Genomic DNA, 19,065 nt, shown 5'->3' on the forward strand with positions numbered 1-19,065 from the left:
TAAGCAGCACAAGGGAAATGCCTCCTGACCACAAGAGAACAGTGTTGAGCTTGAAAACCATGATTTAAAAACTCTTACTGACAATAAATCAAAAACATAGGCTATAAATGTATAAATTAAATTAAATTGCATTTCCATTGTGTTGTGTACCTGCTTTAAAAACACAAAGTACTGTGCAAGGACTAAATCTAATGATGTGGATTTTGTCTATTTGTTAAATTTAGGTCATATTAAAACTTAGAGACCTTTATCATGCGTTCATTATTTATTTTTTACTGTGTTCTAAAAGTATTTTATGTACAGGCCATCTTTCTCCACCTTGCAGTGTATGAAACTGAACAAACATGAATCTCTTTTTGAATCTCTTAAAGGCACAGGCTCGTCTGGACAATCAGCCTGTTTATTTACAAGTGTTTGTTTATTCATTTTTATTTAAATTATACTTGCACTGCTGTCCCCTCTGAATATAACATAATTCAAAGGGTTTTAAAAATGTAATATCCTTCTTTCCCTCCTACAATGTAGCCTATTATTACTCTTTGGGGCCACCAGAGGATAGCGATGCCCCACAGTAAGACACTTATACGTATTTCACTTGAACAATATTTGCTTGTGCTGTATTACTTTAAAATAGATTCCACTTGTCAGAGCTGTGGCACAGTGAATTGTGAACATGTTAGAGATGTTAGATCATTCTGTATAACTCACTTTAGGCTGCAGTAAAAGTTGTAGTATTGGCCACATTTAAAATGGAGTCTTGAGTGCTAATGGACGAGGCGTGTCTTCGGCTGTTTCTTAAATGTTAGGATGGTCTCATCAGATCAGATTGAGGTTAAAACACATTAGAAGTTCATGTGGATCACAAGCTGACAAATTGCTTCTCCTGTCAAAATATTTAAATACAGAGCAGAATGAAAACACAAAGTCGGGCACTAAAGTTATAATATTCTTTGGTCTTGGCTGTGCTCATTTTCATTTAGTGGACATAACGACAATTGCATTAGGTTGAGTAAAAACCATAAAAACAAATGAAAACATTATTTTTATGAAAATTAAGCACATTTCTCCAAATTCTCATTAGTGTAATGTGTATACCGATCAGGCAAAACATTATGACGATAGGTGAAGTGAATAACACTGATTATCTTTTCATCACGGCACCTGTTAGTGGGTGGGATATATTAGGCAGCAAGTGAACATTTTGTCCTCAAAGTTGATGTATTAGAAGCAGGAAAAATGGGCAAGCATGATGATTTGAGTTTGACAAGGGCCAAATTGTGAAGGCTATGAAGACGACTGGGTCAGAGCATCTCCAAAACTGCAGTTCTTGTGGGGTGGGGTGTGGTATTTATTTCACAGATCTGCTCATATGGTGTGAAGCTGCAGATACTTTAACAGATCAACTAACAGATTTGGGTCAAAATGTGACTATAAACTGTGATTTTGATGTTTTATTGGTTATTATCCTCCAGTTATGATATTATGCTCTTCTACAGCTACGTTTTACTACAGAAAAGCTTTTAAGCAGAAATATTCATTGCAAAATAAATATTGTCTGTATGTCACTATTGATGATTTTGGACTTTATTACTGTGTCACCAGAGACATAAAATACAGCGACGGCGCAAGACTGAAAATCACTGTTCAGTGACCATTTAGTGATGATACTGATGTTATACAAGAATTTAACCCTTGATGTATCGTCATTTATGAATGACACAGAGAAAATTGCATTTTAAAAAATGTCATTTTAGTATTATAATGGGATCCCCTTCAGCCAAGTAAATTAAAATATATGTGCCATGTGGTTGACATTTTGAATAAATAATTTTTTATAATTTCTTATTAACTTACCAGCATCAGTTACCTTGCTTCACGGCAATTCACAAATCCTCTCCCGTGACCTCATGGGATAGTAAAGTGTCCATCGTATGCACACCGGGGATTTTACTGTTTTATGAATATTGTGAATTTAGACATTCTACTTGTTTTTCGCCTACTATATAATAGAGAAGTATGCGATTTCAGATGCAGCCATGCTGTCAAGGCTCCATTGCGACTTCATTTTAGATGGCCATTGTATTGATAGGTTTGTACTTATTTTAATACAGTAAAAGTGTTATTGAACAGTAACAAATAGACAAACTCTAGATCTAAAAAAAATATCCTTTGATTGTTCGAATGTGTGAATTCAGTGATGTTTCATATCCACTACTGTTTCAGATATGGTGAAGAGCAACAAATGGAAAATCTGCAGCTCAAAAAATCCATAGGTAAGATCTTTAACCCTCAAACAGGCAATGTGCATCACAGAATACATACTCTTTAATTGCTTGTACGAAGCATGAGATAGAATCGTTCATCCAATTCTGTTATCATTATCATAGTTGAGTCTGTTTGGAGTATGTGGATCACATGACTTAGTTAAAATTTTCTGTTCTCGTTGTGTCAGTTTGACCTAAAGCTAACACATCCACACATAGAGCTGGACATTCTGACTCTGTAGAAAGTATATATTAATCTTACTTCATCAAAAAATGCAAAACAACTGCTAAAATTAATTGTGAACATTGTAAGGATGTTGCTAAAGAAAATTATGCTGCTCATGTTCTTATTTAACGCATTTTGGAAAGTTTGTATCCCCTGAGATGCGTTGCCAGATTAGGGTAAGAAAAATAGGATTAAAAATTGCATTATTGATGGGTGTGGGTTTTGGGTTGTAGGGGGGACTGTAGTCTCGTTTAGCCGGACCTTCAGACTGAACTCCATCGCTCCATCGAGGTCTGGACTCCATCGCAGCTTTCATTGGTCCGCCGAAGAAGACGTTTAACTGACATGTAACGCAACCAATCACAGTTCTTTTTTTTCACGTCATGTTTAGGGGCGTAAAAATATATAGTCGGTGACCCTGCAATAACAGACCGCTGTGCATCTATAAATTATTCATTCATGAACGTTGTTCAAGTTTACTGCAACAATGGAGCCACGAACTTCACATACTTTAGAAAATCCAGCATTTAGGTGATCCTGGTAATTGCTCATTATCACCGTTATAAACACAACGGCGTTCTTCTTCCATGAGGGAGTTTGGAGTCACGGCATTTGTTTCCAGGCGGACCGTTAAAGAATGTAACACACACGTCTCGCGTACATCCTGTAGAATTCAACCAATCAGATGACAACTTCGAAAAATCCTGAAGTGTTTCCAGAAAAGTGTGCCGTATACATCAGACGTTCAGCCAATGGTCCATGGGCTGAGACTAGGGGGACTGTGGAAATCTCGTTCCAGGGTCGGGCCCTTAGAGAAGATCCTTAAAGACCAGGGATGGGCAAACTCAGTCCTGGAGGGCCACTGCCCTGCAGAGTTTCATTCCAACCCTAATCAAACACACCTGAACCAGCTATACAATGCCTTCAGGATTACTATAAAGCTACAGGTAGGTGAGTTTGATCAGGGTTGGAGCTAAACTCTGCAGGGCAGTGGCCCTTCAGCACCAGGTTTGCCCATCCCTGTTATAGACCCACCTGGCTTCAGTGCCCCCTGCACTGTACACAGTCCCCCTTCTCAATCTATGTATTTTGAGTTAAAAATTGTGAAAATGTTAATACTCACGAGTAAAACTAATATTATTAGATAACTACATCTTTGCATTTTAACTAGATATTTTCATGCAGGGTTTCATGCAGCTCATTTTATGGTGCAGTGTTATGTTGCATCATGCAGTATTTGTCCTGAAAAGTACAGAGTAAATGTGGTTTGTTACCTCAATAAATTTAAAGTCATTTCTATTTTATGTTCTATTATATTAACATTAAAAGCACACTCTTTTTACAACTAAAATAACAGTTGAGGGAAAAAAACTGAATTCCCAAAAATAAAAAAAGGGAAAAAATGGACTTACTAAAAATGTAAACTTGTAAGCGACTTTCTTCATCGCGAGAGCTAACTCTGTTGTGTGCCGTTGCCCCTTTATACATCCGGGTATGCCGTCACATGCTACGTTATGACCCAGCACCAATCAGGATTGGTTTAGTTTCATTCATACTCAGATGCACTATGCTAAGGGAGCGTCCCCCAAGTGTCAACACTTTGGGGAATGAAATGCCCACTATGCCACAAAGAAACACGCCTGCCTTAGTGTGAAACTGCAACCCATGCACACTTAAGACGAGAGCACCCTCGTGCCAGGTATCGCAGGCAGCTGCAGACTATAAAATCTTATTGGTTTGTGGGGTAGCCCAAACGCCTGCCGAGGATTTATAGACAGGACCTGAAGATCCCCCACCCTCTTAAGAGAGGTGATAGCCAGGAGAAAAGCCATCTTAAGTGATCGGGGGATACAGACGTAGCCTCTGCCATATCTGCATCATGGCAATACATCCACTTCCACTGGGCCGCACCTCTCGCATATGGACTTCACCACCTCGGGGTGAAGTCTCTACTACCCAAGCCTCAACCCCTGCCTTGACAGGGACGTCTGCTCCCTGATTCTGGTCCCCGGGAATAAACATCGCTCTGAGAGATGACAGTTTCCCTTGGGATCACAGGAGGATCTGATGCGCCAATCTGCATAAAGGGCGCAATCTCAGACCCCCCTGATGATTCAGATACTGTAAGTGACACCGACTCAAAGTCAGATAATATTCAAATTTAATTCCTCAGAATTAAATGCTGCCATAATCACCAAACAAGTGAAACACGGTCTAAATGATAGGCTGAATTAAAATGTCTAACTTCTCAAAGTCAGATACTGTAATGTTTCATTTTATTTCCTCAGAATTAAATGCAGCCATAATTCCCAGACAATACTGTTTTAATATATATTTATACGGTCCCGTAATCTACTCGTTGTGTAGTAATCTACTCTGTAAACGCAAGATTTGAGCCGTTCACAATATATATGGCTTTCTTCCCTCGAGAAGAAAGTCAATAGATGCGAGGCTGAAACACCCGAAAAAGAAACCTTCAGGAGCTGACTGTGCATGCCTTGCACCCAAACATTATCACACACCGATCAGTGTCTCACTCTTAATGAGAAATTAAATTGGAATATTATCTGACTTTGAGAAGTTAGATATTTTAAATCAGCCTATCATCCAAACCGCGTTTCACAAAATGATCATCCAAGCTGGGAGCAGAGCATGCACAGGCAGTTCCTTGGCCTACAAAGTGATTTCATACCTGCACCACTCTATTAAAAATGTTTAAAAAGTGTCTGTTCGCTGAAAAGGAGAAAAAGAAAAAAAGGCACAACGCATGTGTTTTTTGCTAGTTTTGGCCTGACGCCGTTATAATTTTCACGTCCAGCGCCACGTTGTTTAAATAGCAAATGCACTCAAGCCCATCTGTTCACCCATGGACGTGCTGGTCTGAAAACGAGGTGTGTTCTGGCGCATTATTGGCACATTGCTATTTTGAGGAACTGAAAACTACTGCACAATTGACTTATAAAAACTTGGTCTGAAGTCAATAGCGCAGTATTTTTTGTGTTATTTAAAGGGCACGTTAGTAATATGCGCCTATAGGCGGGTGCACAACGCGTGTGCACTCTACTTATTACACACTGTTAGAATAATGATGAAATTAATTCTTTTATTCCCAATATATACACAGGAATAAGGCCTGATGTAAGGAGGTCTTACTCCCAATGTGTAACCAAGGATGATGCCAAATGTAAAGAGGCCTATGTTAGCCACACAGATATGTTATGCATGGTTTTATGATGTTGGAAATATATAGAAAATGTAGTGGAGGTTTTATAGAGAACCTTTATACTGGACTTTATAAGAGCCACATGTAGAACAGAAGCAGCAAAGTGAAATAAAGAAGTTGTTTATATGGCTAAGAAACTTTTATAAGAAGTTTTTATTTTACAACTTTTATGTATAAGCTGTTTATAAGGCCGAGGAGCCTAAAGGAGGTTTTTCTTATACAACTTTCATGAATGACTTTGTAAGCATGGAAAAACATGACAACATGATATTGTAAAAATGTTTTACTTTGGTTCATAGCAAGAATACAGACACATGGTTTGGTAAAAATGTTTTATTTGGTTTTATAGTAAAGACATGGAGACAAAGACTTTGTAAAAGTATTTTATTGAATAATTGAAATGAACACGCTGAGATATGTTTTAGGCAATCTGCTTTATTAAAAAGATGAAGAAAAACACTAAGTCATATGTATAAGGGTCATTTATAAATGTAACCAAGTATTGAATGAAGAAACAGGTTTTACCCAGGATGATGTCTTGCAGACGAGACGAAGGAGGAGATTAAGGAACCAAGCCAGAAGAAGAAGAATGAAAGAACACAGAGCATTATATACTAAAATGTTGAAGGAATTGAGGGAGTTGACAATCGTTCAAAATCTAGGATTGGATGAACTGTGCCTATGTAATTGAATATGTGATGAAGAGGTGTGATAATGAAATGGTATATAAGGTATTGATCTCTGTATGAACACCAGAAGCTGAGAGCGTTATGCTGCTTCTCCATTGCTTGATGATCCGAGCCTGACATCTGCTGGTGACACTTGTGAACTGCCGCTTTTGTTACTTAAGACTTTTCTTTTTGTAAACTTTTATTTGATTGTATGTAAAACTTTTTGTTATTGGAAAAATAAATCTACTTATAATTGATTTATAAAAAGAAACCGTTTGCCACGTCTCTGCTTTCTAAACGAGTTGATCTGAACCAGACACGGAGGGGGTCTGTTCTTCTAGAAAGTGAGTATAAATATATATTTATGATCTAGTTAAGGATTCGACCTGCTTTACCTAGCCTGAGGTTGTAAACTAAAAATAGGTAGAAGGTGTGTGGGATCTAGTTAGATTGTACACTGAATAACAACACACAGGGATGTGCAGCAGCACACAAACATGCCAAATATTAAAAATAAAAGGATTCCTCTCTGGAGAAGCGTTCAGTCTTTCTTCTCGCAAATTCCGCCATGGTGCAAGCGCAACTGGCTTTTAAAGGGAATGGGAGATGAGACTCTGATTGGTTTATCGCACGTTACGCTCAAAACACACCCATGACTCATTAAGGGACTAGGTACAGCTCTTTTAGACCTTTTTTCTTGTTGTTAAATTTGCAAAAGTGGATTAGGACACGCCTTAGGTGCACTTGCACTATGCGCTTCGCGCCATGCGCTTCAAACCATTTGAGCAGATCATTAAAATAGGTTATGTTCACAATGTACACCATTATCAAACCGCAGAGTATATTTAAATTAAAGTAAATTCTGAGACAACATTTTTGCAAACTGCACTAAACTACTGAAAATGTGTAAACTCCACATGTGTTTGTTGTGCCACTAAACATCTGGACACACAGCTAATCAGACATGCACATTGATTGCTTTGGATTAATCTGTTCATCAAGACATCATCAGCATCATCAAAAGTTTTTCTTTAAGCATGAGCCTTTGCACTGGCATTTTTAGTCAAATGTCAATCTAATATGTCACCTGGTATGCTCATAGCAAAAAACATGGTTATATAAAACAAGTTATATGGTTCATAATTCACACATCTGTATATTCAAATAAAACACATTTGCATATTTACACATTCTGTATCTTCTGATTATTTCACCTTACGGTGTTGATTTAAACAACTGTAAGAATAATGGTATCAGAGAAGCCCAGCTATGACTTCCGCTCTTGTCTGTGTGGTCGAGCTTTGTGCTTCCTCTCACAGTACGAGATGTTTGAATGATCAGTATAGCATATATTATTCATCTGGATCAGACAATGAAGATCATACAGCTGCACATCTGTGAGTTTCTCACATAACATTTCATTATGTCAGTTTTCTTTTGATTGTATATATTCATAAATGTGTTTTTCTTTCTCTCATAGATCTGTTTGTGTGTTATAAAGCCACAGAGAGTCTAACAAACACACCAGTGACTTTAGGATCTGATGTGATTATAACCTGTGATCTTGATATCGAGGAGATTTACTGGTACAAACAGAAATTACCGGATCCTCCAGTGTTGATGTTACGCACTTACAGCAGCACATATGAAGGAGCTAAATATGAAAACGGCATCTCTAAACACAAATACTCAGTGAAAACTAACAGTAGTCTGTTCATCAAAAATATCACCATTGATGAATTAGGAGTTTATTATTGTGTGAAAACTAGTGAACCACTAAAATTCAACAATGGCACCAAAATCTACATCAGCAGTAAGCTATTTTATCACATTTATTTTACTACATGATGGGTTCCATATTGAATATACTGTATGAAGAACTAATATTTTGTCAGTTTCATTGTTCTGTTAAGGACAGAAACTGAATAAAGATTCAACAACAAACCTTTTACAGACTTTGTCCAAAAGAATCAGACAGATGACGTTCCACAACATCGGATATCATGGAAAGATCTGACCATCACATCTGTTTTGCTGAATGTGCTTCTGACCATTGCATTGATAGGTTTGTACTTGTGCTGCAGTAAACGTGTCATTGAACTAACAAAGAGACAAACTCTAGATCTACACAAATGTAACAATATCATTTGTACTCTTTGATTGTGCTAATGTGTGAATGTAGTGATGTTTCATATTCACTACTGTTTCAGGTATGGTGAAGAGCTACATTGATGCAACCGGAAAATCTGCAGCTCAAAATTCAAATAATCCACAGGTAAGATCTTCAGTATTAATGTTATCTTATTTTGTCCCCTTTAATAGGCTACCCATCCTGGTGATTCTTACAGTGCAACTTAAAGCTGCATGCACAATATTCATGAAACAATCTGAAAAGTTTATGACCAGCTGACTGTATATAATGTCTCCCATACTGTATATCATATCTTCCTCTTTCAGTGTGCTGAAGTTGATTTTTCCATGAGCTCCGGTACCAACAGGTCTTGTCAGGAGCAGAGCACCACTGTCTACAGCCAATGTATGATGTAATATGAGTACAAAGTGTACCTACATATAGTTTATTGATATTACTTTTTTTTTAAATGGGGGAATTTATCCTAATAGAACATTTAAGTTTTCCTTTTATCTAAATATGCAGTGTTGTATGTACTAATGTAATGCTTTCTGTTGGTACTGTTTTTAGTGGAGATCATATATGTATAAGGTTTCATTTTATCTCTGCAACAATTTTAATGATTCTTGGCAATAAATCACATATAACAATTTCTTACATTGATTACGACATTTTCTGCTAGTTTATGTTTTATGATTTACAGAGATTTGGCATAAAGCTGAAAATCAAGAAAACAAATCTCAAATAAGGGATTTTTTTGTCATGCATACAATTTTTGCACATATTTAAAAACATCTAACTTCTGCTCAGTTTTTTTGTTTTGTTTTTTTGTGGTTAATACAAGCATGGTTTTGTGCAAATGAAGTGTTCCACTGGTTTGGTCACTTGATGAACAAAACAGTCAGTGGTTTAAACTTTAACCAAGTGAACATGACACAAAACACTATTGGTAACACTTTAAAGCTACACTATGTAACTTTTCTGTCCACTAGAGGTCGCCTGTTCAAAACAAAGGCGTAGTTTGATGACGCCACGTTTGAGCGCAGAATCTCGGGACATGTGGTCTTCACCTCACAGCCGGTGGGAAACAGTCAGGATAGGACTCGGGCAGAAATCATGTTCATGGATGCGATTATTAACATTACTGTAGTCTGAAGCAGAGCAGGAGCGAGTGTTGTGGAGCTGAGCAAGGCCGCAGGAGCGATTGAAGAGCAGGACTGTTATTATGGCATAGTCGCTGGCGGGACTTTTATTATGACACGGTTGCCGGCGGCACTTCCTCTTCTCCAGTGCTGAGTGTGAGGTAACGCAGCTCTGTTTATCGTATTAGATATATCTGAGTGTGTTGAAAAGGAAGTTATAACGTTCGCTCGGCGGCTGCTATGACACTTGTTCACACTGCAGTGAGAGTAAAGTGTTTCACTGAATAAAACCGGAGACCGAGGGTGACGCAGATATGACGCAATCGACAGGCGACTCCCTCACACGCATAGCTCACACGTCCCGGCTCCTTGGTTAAAATAGCAATTTTCTCACGATTTACAAATAGTTGAAAACATTTGGGATATTCTAAGTACTCAACTGAACAAAATATATAACACTGGCCTAGTGGTTTCTGGATGTTTTACTGCAAAAATCCTACATAGTTCACCTTTAAGGATCCATTGTTAACATTAGGAAACTTCATTAGTTAACATGAACTAACTATGAAAAATTATTTCAGCATTTACTAATACATTATTCAATTCAAAAGTTGTATCTGTTCATATTATTTAATAAACCTAATGAACTAACAATGAACAATTATATTTTTATTAACTAATGTTAACAAAGATATATACAAATACTATAACAAATGTGAAATGAGTTTCATACTTCCTACTCTTTCCTAAAAAATTCCACAAAACTGTCAAATCAAACAAATATTTTAGTAGCAATTGGATGACATGGCCCAAATATACAATTTAGCTGCAAAGAGCAAAAAGCCATGGGAAAATACAATCCAGATTCCTTAAAACACATTGCTTCAAGGTTAAATATTGTTTGTGGCAAATTAGTGTCAGCTGAGAGCATAAAAACATTTCAATTCAATAGACAGAAACCAAAAACCTCATCTAAACTAATGAGTTAATCATCATTGGTTATAATGACAGTAGACTAGTTGAAGAAAACATCACATTAGTGTTTATATGACACTGAAGAAAGCAAACTGTTCTCAGTGTCTTGTGTCATTTTGCTGCCTGTGAATTAGAGATAAATAATTTAAAAAAGATTATATGCAGGATAAGGGTCAATGGTTGAGTTATAAACAGAGCAAACCTGCCTTTAACTTCCTCTTGATTGTGGTTAAAATCACCCAATTCTTTTAAAAGCTCTGAGGTAAAGTTTAATCTGCAGTCGTGTGAAAGAAACAAGACCGCATCATGCTGACGTGTTTTAACATCCTGAAAATCGTGCAGCTTTACATCTGTGAGTTTATTGTACTTTATGAATATTTTATTGTTTTTTGTAAGTTGATTATAATGTTTAATGACACAATAATAATCCATATTGAGTATGGGTGGTGTTTATTTTACAGATCTGCATCTGCTCATATGGTGTGAAGCTGCAGAGACTTTTAACAGATCAACTAACAGATTTGGGTCCAAATGTGACTATAAACTGTGATCTTGATGTAAAGCAGGTTTATTGGTTATTACTGAAATGACCAGATTCTCCAGTTATGATATTACGCTCTTCCACAACTTCAGGTACTTTTTACTACATTAAAGAATTTAAGCAGAAATATTCAGTGCAAAGTAAACATCGACTATTGATGATTTAGGACTTTATTACTGTGTGACCACAGACACAAAATACATCGACAACACCAGACTACACATCACTCGTGAGTGACCATTCAGTGATGATAATGATGTATACAGAACAATTTAATATACAATGCTTCTTTTATAGACCATTATGTAAAGTAACTAAACATTTTAAAGGCTGCATAGCTGAATATATTATATATTAAATAGAACCGACTGCAGAGATCCAGAATCATACAGTGATTCACATTGAGAAGAATCAGTCAAATTGGCAGATTATTATCTTCGTATTTGCCTTTATAAATGGTCTTCTTATCCTTGTGATCATAGGTGAGGTCTTTGTTGTAATTATATATATATACTGTATATAAACATAATTATGCATGTGAGATTTTGATTTTCATAATATGCGCTAGGATCAGGAATATGTGACATGAAATAATGTTATTAATGAAATACTTTCATGTTTTCTGCTGGCTTTATTTTATGCTTTTGTAATTTGTTTATTTCTGTTGAAATTAAGCAGCACAACAGAAATGCCTCCTGACCACAAGAGAGCAGTGTTGAGCTTGAAAACCATGATTTAAAAACTCTTACTGACAATAAATCAAAAACATTAGCTATAAATGTATAAATAAAATAAAATTGGATTTCCGTTGTGTTGTGTACCTGCTTTAAAACTAAATCTAATGATGTGTGAATTGTTAAATGTAGGTCATATTAAAACTTAAAAGACCTTTATCATGCATTCATCATTTATTTTTACTGTGTTATAAAAGTATTTTATGTACAGGCCATCTTTCTCCACCTTGCAGTGTATAAAACTGAACAAACATGAATCTCTTTTTGAATCGCTTAAAGGCACAGGCTCGTCTGGACAATCAGCCTGTTTATTTACAAGTGTTTGTTTATTCATTTTTATTTAAATTATACTTGAACTGCTGTCCACTCTGAATATAACATCATTCAAAGGGTTTTAAAAATGTAATATCCTTCTTTCCCTCCTACAATGTAGCCTATTATTACTGTTTTGGGCCACCAGAGGACAGTGATGCCCCACAGTAAGACACTTAAACGCATCTCACTTGAACAATTTGCTTGTTTACTTTAAAATAGATTCCACTTGTCAGAACTGTGGCACAGTGGATTGTGAACATGTTAGAGATGTTAGATAATTCTGTATAACTTACTTGTTTAGGCTGCAGTAAAAGTTGCAGTATTGGCCACGTTTAAAATGGTGTCTTGAGTGCTATTGGATGAGATGCGTCTTCGGCTGTTTCTTGAAGGTTAGGATGGTCTCATCTGATCAGTTTGAGGTTAAAAACACATTAACAAGTTAATGTGGATCACAAGCTGACAAATTGTGTCTCCTGCCAAAATGTTTAAATGCAGAGCAGAATGAAAACCTAAAGTACTGGCACTAAAGTTACAATCTTCTCTGGTCTAGATTGTGCTCCTTCCCATAGTGCATCCTGGTGCCATGTGTTCCTCAAGTAAGCGACGCATGCGCACTCGGCCATCCACGTGATGTAAAAGAAAACATGATTCATCAGACCAGGTCACCTTCTTCCATTGCTTCCAACAGTGGGCATGTGAGCATCAGAACTGGACCACGGCAGTTCTGATGCTCACGTGCCCACTGTTGGACAGGGGTCAGGTGGTGGACAGGGGTCAGATGGGCATCCTGACTGGTCTGTGGCTATGCAGCCCCATATACGCTACAAACTGTGATGCACTGTGTATTCTGACACCTTTCTATCAGAACCAGCATTAAAGGTTTAGTTCACCCCAAAATGAAAATTTCTTGATAATTTACTCACCCCCATCTCATCCAAGATGTTCATGTCTTTCTTTCTTCAGTCGAAAAAAATAAATTAAGTTTTTGGAAGAAAACATTCAAGGATTTTTCATCATACAATGGTTTTTCAATAGCAACCAAAATGCTAAAGGTCCAAATCAATGCGGTTTCAAAGCGATTCGATGGGCTTCAGAGGCTCTGCGTGACCCCAAGTGAGGAATAGGGTCTTATCTAGCAAAACGATCGGTCATTTAAAAAACTAATAAAAATTAATATACTTTTTAACCTAAACTGTTCATCTTGCGCAGCTCTGCCAGGTGCTAAGGATGACGTAATCACGTAGGAATGGTCACGCCAGACGTAAGCGCTCGTGTGAAGATTAATACAAAAGGCCTTTATCAACAAAAAAATAGGTAAAACAACAGGGCCGTGCAGAGAGTTCTTCAGAGGCAGGGGCTCAAATGTAAAAAAGGGGCAATATGTAAATATATATATATTAGGGGTGTAACAGTACACAAAACTGACGGTTCGGTACGTACCTCGGTTTTGAAGTCACGGTTCGGTACGAATTCGGTACAGCAGTTTTACAAAATTGCTTTTTATTAATTTTTATTCAACAGTGGTTTAATGAAAAAAAATGTTTTGTCTGTCCTTAAATGAATTCAGTTATAACTAAAAGTTTCTTAAAGATAATGCTGTAAACTATATAGGGAGCCCTTACATATTGCTATTAAAGTTTAACAACAGAGCCCAAACTATTAGCCTAAATTAATTTGCTATTTATTTTTAGATATAAAAATCAACACTCATAAGCTTCACATAAGGCAGTTTTTGCATTAATATCTAAATCTAATGTTTTTTTTTTTTCTCCAACTCGTTGTTGAAATATAATCATTTAGTGGCTGTAATTTTCATGACAGGTTTATTTAAACATACATTAAATAAACAAGACATCACTAACAGGCTAAGTGGTATATAATGAATATATATAGACTAATATAACGAATATATATAGGCTAATATATAGTGCATGTATTCAGTGAAAGAGTTAATCTCTCTAGTGAACTCACAGCTGTGGACACTGAATGACTTCTGAGGTAAATGATTCTACATGACATTGTTTGTTTACAAGCTGTTTTATTGTCTTTATTGTCGTTGAAACACCGATGGAGCGATTACACAACATATGATACGTTTCAGTAAGTTGTAATGTATCCTCAACATACCTTTAGATATTCATTTCTTTAGGAAGAGATGATCGCGTTCACTCCCGCGCCGCGCGCTGCCGCTTGAAGTTGAACTGATACGCGTCTCTCTGTCACGTCACATAATAGAGCGTTAAAATGGCATTTATCGTTTGAATTTCGTGATAAAATGGACTGAATACTTAATATGTTCGTGTGGGAACTCGGATTGAAGTGTGTTCCGCGCTTTAAACAAGCCGACTGTTAACTGTTATAGATTACATTCATAAAAGTTCGGTACACGCGCGCACCGTACCGAAAGCCCGAAACGTTAGTTCGTCTGTCCACGTAATTTTCAACCGATTTATGAATAAGAACAGAAAATTACCGCTCCACTTCACATGCCCAATGGAATTTGAACTTGCTTTGCCAGATCACGATTGGTTGGTGTATATACATGACAAACGGGCATTGGTGAATTGTGTAATACTTAAAAATATATAATATATAGATTTGTAATTAAATCAACACATTAGCTCTGATTATGGATGAAAAAAAAAAATTGGTTTACTTTTTTTCCTGTAAGGCCACACACTCTCTGAAAGGACCATATTTGGCTCGAGAGCCGCTTCCGAACAGAGGAAAATCAGCAGTCAATCAAAACAACACAGTCTCACTCCCACTCGTCACATATTGACGCTTGGTCAGGACCCCTCGTCGTCACTTTTTTACGTACAGGGTACCCCTTGAAAGGCATTTTTCGACGTTAAGGGTACTGCAGTGATTCCAATGAGACACCTTTGGCGTCATACACAGACGTGTTGGGCATGTGAATGTTATCATGATGTAACTATTTATTGGGTTATAATTTTTCCATTATGACATGTTGGAGTATGATTCTCAATTTAATCAGCCAGCATTATTTTATTTACATTTATTGATTTGTATTTACGCTATTCAGACACGTTTGAAAGTAGCCCAACCCCGCCCCTTAACCTACCCATTTGCGTTATATGATATAAAACACAGAATATAACAGACATGCAAACTTTATTGAAAAAATGTCAAGTATTCCAACTGTTCCGAGGCCAAACGATTGATTTGTGTGAAGAAAAGACCCAAAAGCGATCTGCGTTTCCCTCCGCACCCCGGCGTCATATTGGACGCCACAGGTACGGCCATACCCCTCGGCGTCAGTCTATAGACGAACTGGGAACTCCATTGCTTTCAATGGGAAACCTTTGCCGGTATTCTATCGGTATGAAATCTCGCTGAAGAAGTCTCATTCAGAATACATCGCGATGTTTGGCATCAGTGCACGTGGGCCACATGTTGGTGAGTAGCCATGAATATTTGATATAAAGTATTTTCTGTCGTTATTGATCAGATTATGTTCAGTCACTGCATTATATCTTTCATTTCCACTCCGGCTTCGCTTTTCTTTGCTTTCTAAATCAACACACCTTGCTAATAGGGCGATTAAACACTGTCACGTGACGTGCTATAGACCTTTTAAACAGTTATTCATATTTAATAATAACAACTAGTGTAGTTCCAACGTGGCATTTGTAGTAGAAGCACAATAAAAACAACCTTAGTTGTAATGTGATGATTGTTGTAAATAGACAGTATCCACAACACTTACCATGCTTTTTAATGCCTTTTAATGTAAAATCCAAATATTGTGATGTAAATAGTACTTTGTCCTGTATATAATGTATCTGTTATATATTATGACTTTTTCTCTTTTTTTTTTTTGAACCTGAAATGACCAAAAGGGCCTTTCGGACTCAGTCAGCCCATTCTTGTTCATGGAAAAGTAATGGAGAAGACCGAAAGCAGCAACAGCAAATATTTGCAATGGTAAGTATGTGTTGGTTTGAACTCTTTATCAAGCATTTGTTGTTTCTTAAACATATTCTTACAAACCCCATGGCTCAATCAGTGAGAACATGTTCTCAAAGTCTTAATAATTCACAAGATTTAACAAGCTGTCATTCATATGATACTCGTACATATTTGTACAAATACTCATACATAATCCTGCAGCTTTTACTCCGACTCCTGCCATTGGCTACAGCCTCAATTCCTGTACATATTTATCATGATTTTTGTAAATCAGTTGCGCCCCTTCTTGGAAAGCAGTCCCAGAAAGAAAAGTTTATATTAGGTCCAATGTATTCTTTAAAATGATTACAAATTGGGCCATTGGGGAGGTCTCTTCACACCTCATGACCTACCTCTGTTTGCAAGAGCGGAAATGCTCACATAACATCAGATATTCAATTATTTTGTCAACAGTTGCACTGCTGATTACGTCCTGTTTGCATGTAAATAATTTACGTGATCAAAAGATCAAGTAAATAATCAACATTTTTAAACAAATTCATATGTGCTACTAAAAATATACTTTTAATAATGGAAATGCACACCTATCAGTGAACTTGTTTCATAAATGTATTTAACATTTAATTATGCAACACTTTTTAAAGAAAGAAACAGTTATGTATGAAATCACAACTTGCATGCAATGTAATGAAATTTCCTTTCTTTCTGTTTTGCAGGATTACTTGCAGATTACTTTTATGAGCCAACCCTCACAAGAGCTACTAGTTAGTTGTAGTGAATCTTGCCGTAATCAGGTAAATAATATTTTTAGTATATCAGTATTTACTCATGAAATGCTCCCCTGAATTGTATGTAAATTCATTTTATTGTAACTGTCTTAATGTATATGTTTCAAAAACAATAGTAATTGCACATAAAGTAAGTGAGACTTTCTTGTTTTACAGCAGAGAAGAAAGACCAGACCCTTATATCGAAGCAAGCTAATCGAATAAGTCCTTTGTTTAGGGTGAGGAAGGAACATGGCCATCTTGTGCCCAAAGACGACAGAAAAGTGCGCAAGTCCATTGGTATGTCTTGTATTGATGTATTGTCTTGCTTTAATATGTAGTACAGAATTTGATGTTGATCTCTCAAAGGACAGCTGTGATCATTCTTTCTATACTCTGATAAAATACACACCATTATTCATGTCTAAATCTTTTTATAACTCCTAAAATGAGCAAATTAGGATCTGTATCTTGGATTTATCTAAAATGGTAAATATTTGTTTCCCTTTTTGATACAATTATTATTAAAATGATTGCCTTTTAGCCTAAAGGCTGGAACACTTTTGGCCTTCAATTCTTAAAAATGGCACCGTCTGTTTGTCTTAGATAAAAGCAGACATGTATTGAAGGGTTAAAAAAGCATTTAGTTGGTATAAACTCCAGGTATTTCTCTATTGTTTTGTAGACCATGGGTGGTTCTGTGTAGCTTTGGAAGATAATGAGTTGTGGCATATATTAGGAATCAAATAGTAAATGTTCTTTGAATTATGTGAAATATCTGGTTAGTTTTTTGGCTTGAAACAAGGCTTTATACTCCACAGACTAAAACACATTGCATTTGTGTTTTAAGATGGATAGCAAGAGAAGGCACACACTTCAGAAGATTCTACAGGAAAAGACTAATGTGCAGCCAAGGAGGAATACAAGAGGCAAAAATTCCAGTCTCTGAGAACTATGCATGGCCATGGGTGCTTCATAAGCATGGTAAGTCTTGTGCATCTGTACCTATTGTATTGCCTTATTTTAACAATTTTACATTGTGCAGGCTATCACAAGTGATGCTCTTGAAACAAGTGACAGAAGAGTATGTTGTCTTAAAAGAAATCTAGCATCACTGGCAAAGGCTAAGAAGAGACCATGCCTTTCTAAAATATATTTTTAAAGATCTGCTGTTTAAAAGGTTGCTGTTGATATGGGTAAAATATTTTTTGTCAGTACTTGGCTAATATAATGTGCTGCAATATTATATACATAATGCTTCAATGTGTATATTATATAATGTAGTGACTGCGGCTTTGTAAATTTAAATTAGGAATGGGCAAATCTGGGCCTTTTGAAATGGAGAGTTTACCTCCAAGACTAATCGAGCATGTCTGGAATTTGTAACTGAAGTCTTCAGGTTTACTTATAGATAATTATAGGCAGGCAGGTGGGTTTGAGGTTGGAGCTAAATCTGCAGGACAATGGATGCTGAGGCCCAGAGTAGCCAACCACTGCTTAAATCATGCAGAACATATGCTAACCTGACTACATTAAACTTAATTTGAATTGTGTTTTTTCTTTTACTTTTAGACCAGGACTGGAGAATGCCTGACAATGGGATGTTACAACTTCTTCCTCTGGTTGAGAAAAGGCTACACCACATCAGTGACCACATCATCTGTTTATTATACACTGTAGGGTACAAGTGGGCAAACTGTTTAGAAGAAGAAGAACAGGATAGAACATGAACATGATAGAGGGAAGAGCAAGAAACCAGTCTAGCTGTGATTATTTTTCAACACAATATCAAATCTGTTTTCTGTATCATAGTTGACTGGATGGGATTCTGTGGCACTCATTTGTGTGGCTTCAGCAGCTGTGAATGGATTAATATGATGTTAATGTATTTTTGAAGACCCATTTTTATTTATCTTGAATCTAATTTTTCTTTATGCTACTTTATCAACTGTATACTGTATCCTCCAATAAAGAGTTGAGTGATAAAGTATGGTGAATATTGTGTATGGTGTTTTTAAAGTAAATACACATTTTATGAGTTGATTTAGGTTATCAAAGTAATTAACAATATTATTTTACTTGAAACATAAACATTTTTCATCTGGTTATATTATATTTGGTACAACAATGCACCAAAAAGTTG

At 36.5% G+C, this 19,065-nt stretch overlaps 1 long non-coding RNA gene across 1 annotated transcript; it reads left to right on the top strand.

Annotated features, from left to right (window-relative positions):
• The first annotated feature begins 16,078 nt into the window (after positions 1–16,078).
• Positions 16,079–18,577, top strand: LOC307120725. Its single transcript, XR_013815852.1, has 5 exons — positions 16,079–16,170; positions 16,872–16,949; positions 17,100–17,222; positions 17,773–17,906; positions 18,495–18,577. It is a non-coding gene; the product is annotated as an uncharacterized lncRNA (long non-coding RNA).
• The last annotated feature ends 488 nt before the right edge of the window (positions 18,578–19,065 follow it).

The sequence above is a fragment of the Gobio gobio genome, assembly GCF_949357685.1.
Source record: "Gobio gobio genome assembly, chromosome: 24".
Classification (NCBI taxonomy): domain Eukaryota; kingdom Metazoa; phylum Chordata; class Actinopteri; order Cypriniformes; family Gobionidae; genus Gobio; species Gobio gobio.